This window comes from Hemiscyllium ocellatum, unplaced genomic scaffold, assembly GCF_020745735.1.
Source record: "Hemiscyllium ocellatum isolate sHemOce1 unplaced genomic scaffold, sHemOce1.pat.X.cur. scaffold_124_pat_ctg1, whole genome shotgun sequence".
Lineage (NCBI taxonomy): Eukaryota > Metazoa > Chordata > Chondrichthyes > Orectolobiformes > Hemiscylliidae > Hemiscyllium > Hemiscyllium ocellatum.
In genome coordinates, this window is record NW_026867720.1 from 1,396,754 (window position 1) to 1,405,567 (window position 8,814).

An 8,814-nucleotide genomic window follows, 5' to 3' on the forward strand; every position below is an offset into this window, starting at 1 on the left:
TTAAGGCAAATTTGTAAAATGTGTCGTGTACCGCACTGTCTGCATTCGACTCCACTTTCAAGGAACAATGTACCTGCAGTTCTATGTCCCTTTCACTCACCAGGCCCTTACAATTAAGTGTGTAATTTCGGCCCTGATTTGCCTTACCAAAATGCGTAACCTCATATTTATCTAAACTAAACTTCATCTGTTCTCCTTAGCCCTTTGTCCCATCTATTGTGGTCTTGTACTCTGAGATAATCTACAACAGCACTTTTCTGATGTAATCTGTAAACGTACTATCTATGGTCCCAATATTTGCGTCTTCTCCCCTTGTCTGTGTGAGCTTCTGATGGGTGCTCCCGTTTCCTCCCACAGCTCAAAGCTGTATACTTCAAGTGGATTGGTCAAATAGTCCATAGTGTTCAGCAATTTCTACTTTAGGTGCACTAGTCAGTGGTAACTGTAAGGCCATGGGAAGGTTAGTCTTTGAAAGGTTAGTATGGACTTGTTGGGCCGAAGGGCTTGTTTCCACACTGCAGGGATTCTATAAAAATAAGAATGGTAACGATGACAGTAGAGTTTTATTTTAGCTCGTACACATTACTGTGATGAGGAATAATGAAGGAGAGAGAGTGCAATAGGCCGTTTCTTCTCGGGCAGATGACATTTTCTCCCTCTCTGAGTTGATCACACAATAATGTCATTCTCTCCCAAACTGGACCATGTGAGGTCTCGTTGTGCATTGTCCAAACTATGTCTCCATCACATTCCCTGTTCCATGTTGGTGCATCATTGCTGCTGTCATACACAGAACCATACCCTGAGCAGAACATGGTCTTGGTCGATTTGAAGATACGTTTATATGTCCCTGCGTCATTAAAAAATAAAATGTTTAACGTATTCAGAATACATAGAACAGTAGAACAGTCCAGCACAGAACAGGCCCTTCAGCCCACCATGTTGTGCCAACCATTGATCCTCATGTATGCACCCTCCAATTTCTGAGCACATATGCATATCCAGCAGTCTCTTAAATGTCCCCATTGACCCTGCCTCCACAACTACTGCTGTGGCAATACATTCCATGCTCTCACAACTCTCTGTGTAAAGAACCCGCCTCTGACATCCCCTCTATACTTTCCTCCAAGCAGCTTAAAACTATGACCCCTCGTGTTAACAATTTCTGTCCTGGGAAATAGTCTCTGGCTATCAACTCTATCTATGCCTCTCATAATCTTGAATACCACAATTAGGTCCCCTCTCCTCCTCTTTTTCTCCAATGAAAAAAGTCCGAGCTCAGTCAACCTCTCCTCATAAGATAAGCCCTCCAGTCCAGGCAGCATTCTGGTAAACCGCCTCTGAACCCTCTCCAAAGCATCCACACCTTTCGTATAATAGGGTGACCAGAACTGAACCCAGTATTCCAAGTGCGGTCTAACCAAAGTTTTATAGAGCTGCAACAAGATCTCACGGTTCTTAAACTCAATACCCCTGTTAATGAAAGCCAAAACACCATATGCTTTCTTAACAGCCCTGTCCACTTGGGTGGCTATTTTAAGAGATCTATGTACCTGCACACCAAGATCACTCTGTTCCTTCACACTGCCAAGAATCCTATCCTTAATCCTGTACTCAGCTTTCGAATTCAACCTTCCAAAATGCATCACCTCGCATTTATTCAGGTTGAACTCCATCGGCCACCTCTCAGCCCATCTCTGCATCCTGTCAATGTCCCGCTGCAGCCTACAACAGCCCTCTACACTGTCAACGACACCTCCAACCTTCATGTCATCTGCAAACTTGCTGACCCATCCTTCAATCCCCTCATCCAAGACATTAATAAAAATTACAAACAGTAGAGGCCCAAGGACAGAGCCCTGTGGAACACCACTCACCACAGACTTCCAGGCAGAATATTTTCCTTCCACTACCACCCGCTGTCTTCTGTTGGCCAGCCAATTCTGTATCCAGACAGCTAACACAGATCCCTGTGTTAAAATGAATGTTTTGTTTTAACAAATACAGAAATTGCTGGAAAAGCTCAGCAGGTCTGTTAGCATCCAGATGCCTTTTACATGATGTAATTGAACCAGCCTCCACCACTTCCTATGGCAGCTCATTCCATACGCACACCACTCTCTGTGTGAAAAGGTGCCCCCTAGGCCTCTTCAAAATCTTTCCCCTCTCACTTTCCACCAATGTACTCTAGTTTTGGATTCCCCTAACCTGGGGGAAAAACCTTGACTACAAACCCTATCCATGACCGTTCTGATTTTATAAACCTTTACTGCTGCGAAATGTGACTTCAATCAACACAAATGGCTGTACTTTCAGTCATCCTGGGATAAATGCTGAAATTCAACACCGACACCTGTTCTTCTCCATCAAGTCACAATTCTAAAACCAGTTTAATCAGTTTGTTCAGATATATTAGGAGACACTTCTGTGGGATTTACACCGAGACCTTTGTGCCCAGAGGTAGGGACACGAGCACCACTCGGCAATACCCATAAAGCTGTAACATTATTCTCCTGTGTGTTTGTTCATCAGCCTGTTATGACATGCTGTGACATACCTCTGCAACAGACAGGACTTCAATCCAGGCCTTCTCATCCAGAGCTAGGAACACTACCAAACAATTTCAGGAATTGGAATCAAACCCAGAGCCATGGCTCAGAGGCAGGGACACTACCCACTACACTACTATACCCAGATTTTGGGTCACATTTTAAGGGGCAGCATTCAGCTCAGTGTGGATTTATTATAATCAGGTTACCATTACTGAACTACACAAAACACTTTGTTTTGTTAAACAAATGCAAGATCGAAATTAACTGTGACCATCTTTAATCGCTATTATCTGTAGTCTGCAATATTAGGGAATGAAATCCTTCAGACACACTCTGCCCAATAAAGGGTCTCAAATAGATATTTATTACTGAGCACCAGACACGGAGAAAGACCATAATTTCTGGTCCCAAAACACCGATCAGTATAACCCAACTCTCACGTGTGTCTGCCCTCTGCCTAAAACCATGAAATGATACCAGGCCGCTGATTACTGCCCAGCCTCTCCTCCCCACTGACTGTGTCTGCAATCCGTCCCTCCTCCCCCTAACCACACAAGGCAAACCAAGCTCAGGGTCTTTGTGCATATCAAGGCAGGAGTGTGCAGGCCTCCTGGAGGGGGGGGTGGGCATTTTAAAATTAAACGGGGAAGGTGAGGAGGTGGTAATATCACTCACTGGCCGAGCCGTGGCAGATGGAGTTTAGTTTGGATTAATGTGAGGTATTGGATTTGGTAAATCCAACAAGGGTAAGACTTATACAATTAAACGTAGGGCCTTTGGCAGTATTGTAGAACAGAGACCAAGGCCGTCAGGTATAATTCTTTAAATTGTGCATCTCACATACATAATGTGATTTAGAAGGTGTTAAGCACACTTTCCTAATTGGTCAGACCTTTGAGTATTGGATTTGGGACGTCATGTTGAGGTTGTACAGGACATTGGTGAGACCTCTTCTGGAATACTGTGTCCAGTCTGGACATCCCGCCCACTCATTCCATAGGCACACCAGCCTCTGGGTGAAAAAACAGCCCATTAGGTCACTTTTAAATGTTTCCCCTCTCAACTTAAGCCTATGTCCTCTAGGTTTGGTCTCCACTACCCTTATAAAATACCTTGACTATTCACTTTGATATTATTGACCTTGATATTATTAAGCTGGAGAGGTTTCTGAAGAGTTTAACCTGGAAGTTGCTGGAAATGGAGGGATTGAGCTATAAGGAGAGGCTGAATAGGCTGGGACATTTTTCACTGGAGAGTATGGACGGGTAACTTGGCAGAGGTTTATAAAATGATGAGGAGTACAGATAAGCTGAAGGGCTGATGTCTTTTCCCTGGAATTGGGGATTCAAAACTGAGGGATATTTTAAGGTGCGAGGAAAAAAGATTTACAAACTTCAGAAGAGGTAATTATTTTAGTCAGGAGCTGACTTGTGTGTGGAATGAACTTGCAGAGCAAGTGGTGAAAACAGGGACAGTTACAACGTTTAAAGGACATTTAGATAAGCACATGGATAAGACATCATGATGATGCTGTGAGCAGCTGCCCTCTCCCTCCCCCTCTCTGAATGTATCTCTGTTGGTTTTCACCCTCTGCCAATGCCTGTGCAGTGGTGTGGGGAGATCAGCAGAGGGTGGCATTGCATCACTTTCAGCACCACAGAGACAGCCAGACCTGCCCCACACAGAGACACACAGATACACATTCAGCAATTGTTCGGACACGGCATAGATCTCATCTGGTAATTTAAACTAAACATAAATAAATGCTCAGTTCGCCTCGTAAACTGTTAAAATATGAGTGACAGAGAACTCCCAAATTCCACTGTTTAAATGAAAATAATGTATTTTCTAACACTGAAAGTGAACTGAAAGACCCTCTATCTCTTAACTGCTTATAACCAGACTCCAGCTCTATAGCGATATACTGTTTCTGGTTCTGCCATCCTCTCATATCACAGGTACTTGTAAGCTCCCAGTTCAGAGCAGCATTCACCCTCGTTTAAAGGTACAGTACACACTTTCACCTTCATCCCATTACACTCTGATGAATATCGATAAGTGTAACCTATCCGGATTTCTCTTGCTCTGTGGTTTGTCAATATTTCATCTACTCTGTCTCGTATATGTCAGGATTTTTGTTGCTCCATTGACAGTATGTCGTTATTTGACTCTGTCCATGGGAATATATCAGTATTTCACTTGCTCACACTCCTGTGTGTGGGGCAGGATTTCAGTTGTTTCATGGGCACTGTGACACTATGACAATCTTAATGTTTGTAAATGGGACCAAACCTGCAAGAATTGTAAAGGCTATGGGGGACAGTGTGGAACTCTAACAGGACAGTGACACGCTGGTAGGCGGGTGTGTGAGGTGATGCACTTTGGTATGAAAGATAAAGAAAGACAGTTTAAAACAGGCTGTGACATTATAAAGGGGCTGCAGGAACAGAGCGCGCTGCGTGTATATGAGCCAGAGATTTGTTCGGGGGTCGGTGCTATAACAGATACACAGTGAGTGTGAAGGAGCAGAGAGAATACAGTGACCCTTATCCTGACAGAGCGGGGAAGGTTATTGATGCTTGTCCTGTATTGCTGGGCATTTCTTCAGACTGGTGATACTGCACTGAGCTGGGTGGTGAGCACAGACCATGTTCAGTGGGTCTGGTGGTGTGGCTCCCTCCTGGAAGAGAATGGTCCCCCTCTGTACTAGCCCATCCACCAGGAGCTCCGTGCCCCTGTCGACAAACCGTGGTGTAATTGCCCGTTATCTGCCATGCCCGGGGTAAACTGTACAGGGCAGCTCTAAGCTGAGAAAGCTCAACCGTGTGCCCATTGGCCTTTCAAGGATGGCACCAGTGCCAGGGATCACAGAATATCCAGGGGAACCCGGGCAACTGTGAGTCCCTCCAGCCATGACGGGTGGGAGAATCGGGCTGGTATTGAATGAGAGGGACACTATGGTGGGGGTGGGGGGTGTGTGTGGATAGTCAACGAGTTGAGTTTGATAAGATAGCACCAGGAATCTAACTTGGCCTCGTACAGATAATCTCTCTGTCACACTCAATGAAAATGACACTGAGGCAAATTATTGTTAGAATCAGCTCAGTCAGTCATAGATTCTGATGTAACTACTCCCATTTACAAAGCTGTAGAACAAATGTTCATCCATCATTTCACCTCACACCAATATCCCTTTTTCCCATTTTTCCTGGGAAGACAGGCTCATGTTACAGGATGATATCAGAGTGTCCATGTATCAGCATTCTGAAACCTGGGAACACATCCTTCCATGACACTGTCTCTCAGTCTCCCCCTCTCTGTCTATACATTAAACCCATTCCATGTGGTGATACTCAAACTGATTCCCCCGCCATCTCTCTCTGACCGTGATGTTCACACCCACAGCACCCCCTTGACATGGCACAATATCGATATGGAGATGTAAATGGGTGGGAGCTGTACGTCCTGTCACATCCAGCATGGGCTGCAAGTTTCCCCACACTGGGCAGCGATCTAACACAGTGTTAAAGAGCAATGCACAGGGGTGGTGAACACAGTCCTACATGCTGGGAAGGTAACTGCTCCTGGGTTACAGATCAATGCACTGGGGTGGGGTACACAGCCCTACATGCTGGGAGGGTAACTGCTCCTGGGTTACAGATCAATGTACTGGGGTGGGGTACACAGTCCTACATGCTGGGAGGGTAACTGCTCCTGGGTTTCAGATGAATTCACGGGTGATCACTGCACAGGTCGCTGTGCTGGTCAGACTGTCTGGTTGAGGTTTATAGATAATACAATGATGTGGGATGTACAGCTCCCCGTGCTGGATGCATATTTGTTCCAGGTTCCCACATTAGGGCCCTGCTGTGGTCTGCACAGCTCCGGAACTGGACAGATCTGTAGGCTGTGCACAGTACATCATGGTGGTGGGGTGGATGGGGGGAAAGGTGATGGACAGGTCACGGAGCTCCACGGAACATTCTGTCCCCGACATTCTGTAACTGAAATTCCCCGGAACGTTCTGTCCCCTACATTCTATAACTGACATTTCCTGGAACGTTCTGTCCCTGACATTCTATAACTGACATTCCCCGGAACGTTCTGTCCCTGACATTCTATAACTGACATTCCCCGGAACGTTCTGTCCCTGACATTCTATAACTGACATTTCCTGGAACGTTCTGTCCCTGACATTCTATAACTGACATTCCCCGGAACGTTCTGTCCCCGACATTCCATAACCGACATTCCCCGGAACGTTCTGTCCCTGACATTCTATAACTGACATTCCCCGGAACGTTCTGTCCCCGACATTCCATAACCGACATTCCCCGGAACGTTCTGTCCCTGACATTCTATAACTGACATTCCCCGGAACGTTCTGTCCCCGACATTCTATAAGTGACATTCCCCGGAACGTTCTGTCCCTGACATTCTATAACTGACATTCCCCGGAACGTTCTGTCCCCGACATTCTATAAGTGACATTCCCCGGAACGTTCTGTCCCTGACATTCTATAACTGACATTCCCCGGAACGTTCTGTCCCTGACGTTGTTTGTTTGTGAATGTCCGGACGTCAGTGAATTGAACAAACGATAAGATCCCGAGGGAAGAGATCGCGATCCAGGGAGAAGGAGACACTGTTCCGAAGGCCCCTCAGGTAGTTAAAGGGGTGAATACGTTTTCCCTGCGTTTACATTTCTTCACGACACAGGATCGACCACAATTTAGTCCAAAATACAGAAATTCCTAAACTCCGTTTGTCTTCAGGAAACCGGGAAAGAATCCTTCAGGACAGCAATGTTCCCACCCTCCGTATTAGGAACTGGGAAGGAGTGACCTGTGTCTGCTGTCGAGCGATCGAGTGTGTGGGAATGTTCTAGAAACCATCTGTCCTTATGGATGTGTCTCGGTGTGTTTGGGGAGGGAGGGTTTCTTGTGGTTTATGTCATATTTTTGTCAGTAATTCCGACCTTCCCATTTGTTATTCCAGCTCCAATTATTTTAATAAATCCCTGAATACAGGGACACATTTGAAAATCTCTCTGGGTCCCCGATCAAACGGGTCCCTTTGCCTCCAGGCTGATGGATAATGGGTTTGTTTTCCTTCCTCACAGTTAACGTAGTGACCATCTACGTCCTGCTTTATAAAGATTGTGGATTGTCTCCATGTGTCAGACGTTACCTGGGGACCATGGCAGCGGCGGATCTCCTGGTCATTATCCTCGACCTGATCCTGAGACACATTCCCATTGTTTATTGGGAACTGTTTTATTTCCTGAGGTACTCCGTCCCCGTGTGTAATATCCACGCCGTCCTGCTTTATGCAGCCACTGACTGCTCTGTCTGGTTCACCGTCACTTTCACCTTTGATCGGTTTGTGGCCATTTGTTGCCAGAAGCTGAAAAGTAAATATTGCAGTGAGAAAACGGCGGCTGTGGTTCTGGGAGCAGTGACTGTGCTGAGCTGTTTAAAGAACATTTTCTGGTATTTTATTCTCTCGGCTCGGTATTTGCTGTGGAACAATCCCTGGTTTTGTGATGTAACAGTCGCTGTTTATTACTCCAGTGTCTGGGTCACAATCGAGTTCCTCCACCACATTCTAACCCCGTGTGTCCCATTTCTCCTGATTCTGCTGCTCAATGTTCTCACCGTCAGACACATTTTAGTGACCAGCAGAGCCCGCAGGAGACTCCGCGCTCACACCAACGGGGACGCTCAGTCTGACACAGAAATGAGAAACCAAAAAAAATCCATCATTTTACTGTTTGTGATCTCGGCCAATTTCATCCTGTTCTGGTCAACGTTAATGCTGTTTTCTATATGGAGACGGATGTATGATTTGGGGTATCGGTCTGTGTATCTCCATTTCTTTGTGCAGGAATTGGGCTTCATGCTGCAGCTCCTCAGTTGCTGCACAAACACCGCGATTTATGCCGTGACCCAGACTAAGTTCAGGCAGCAGCTGAAGAATGTGCTGAAATATCCCTTCACCCAAATCCATCCATCCATCAAATTCCCTCATTAATCACACCATCCGGGATTTTCTCATTTCAGTTCAGTGTTTCAGCGATGGAGCAGCCTGTCGCTATGGTAACAGACTGAGGGGAGCACTGGTTTGTCCCTCCTTATCCCACAGGGGGGGTTACAGGGAAACATTTCAATGTTTCTCACAACTCAGGGGCCAGTGAGAAAAGGCACCATCCCACTGACTGTATCCATCACTTCCATTTGTAACCAATAAAAATGCTGATGAC

At 45.9% G+C, this 8,814-nt stretch overlaps 1 long non-coding RNA gene across 2 annotated transcripts; it reads right to left on the minus strand.

The window, feature by feature from the left end:
• Positions 1-544: 544 nt before the first annotated feature.
• Positions 545-7,936, minus strand: LOC132809461 (uncharacterized). 2 transcript variants are annotated; one of them, XR_009642332.1, is made up of 3 exons: positions 7,743-7,936; positions 1,878-1,970; positions 545-850 (listed from the first exon to the last, which is right to left on the minus strand). It is a non-coding gene; the product is annotated as an uncharacterized LOC132809461 (long non-coding RNA). The 2 variants fall into 2 exon arrangements; XR_009642333.1 differs by lacking the exon at positions 7,743-7,936 and adding an exon at positions 3,445-7,732.
• Positions 7,937-8,814: the final 878 nt, after the last annotated feature.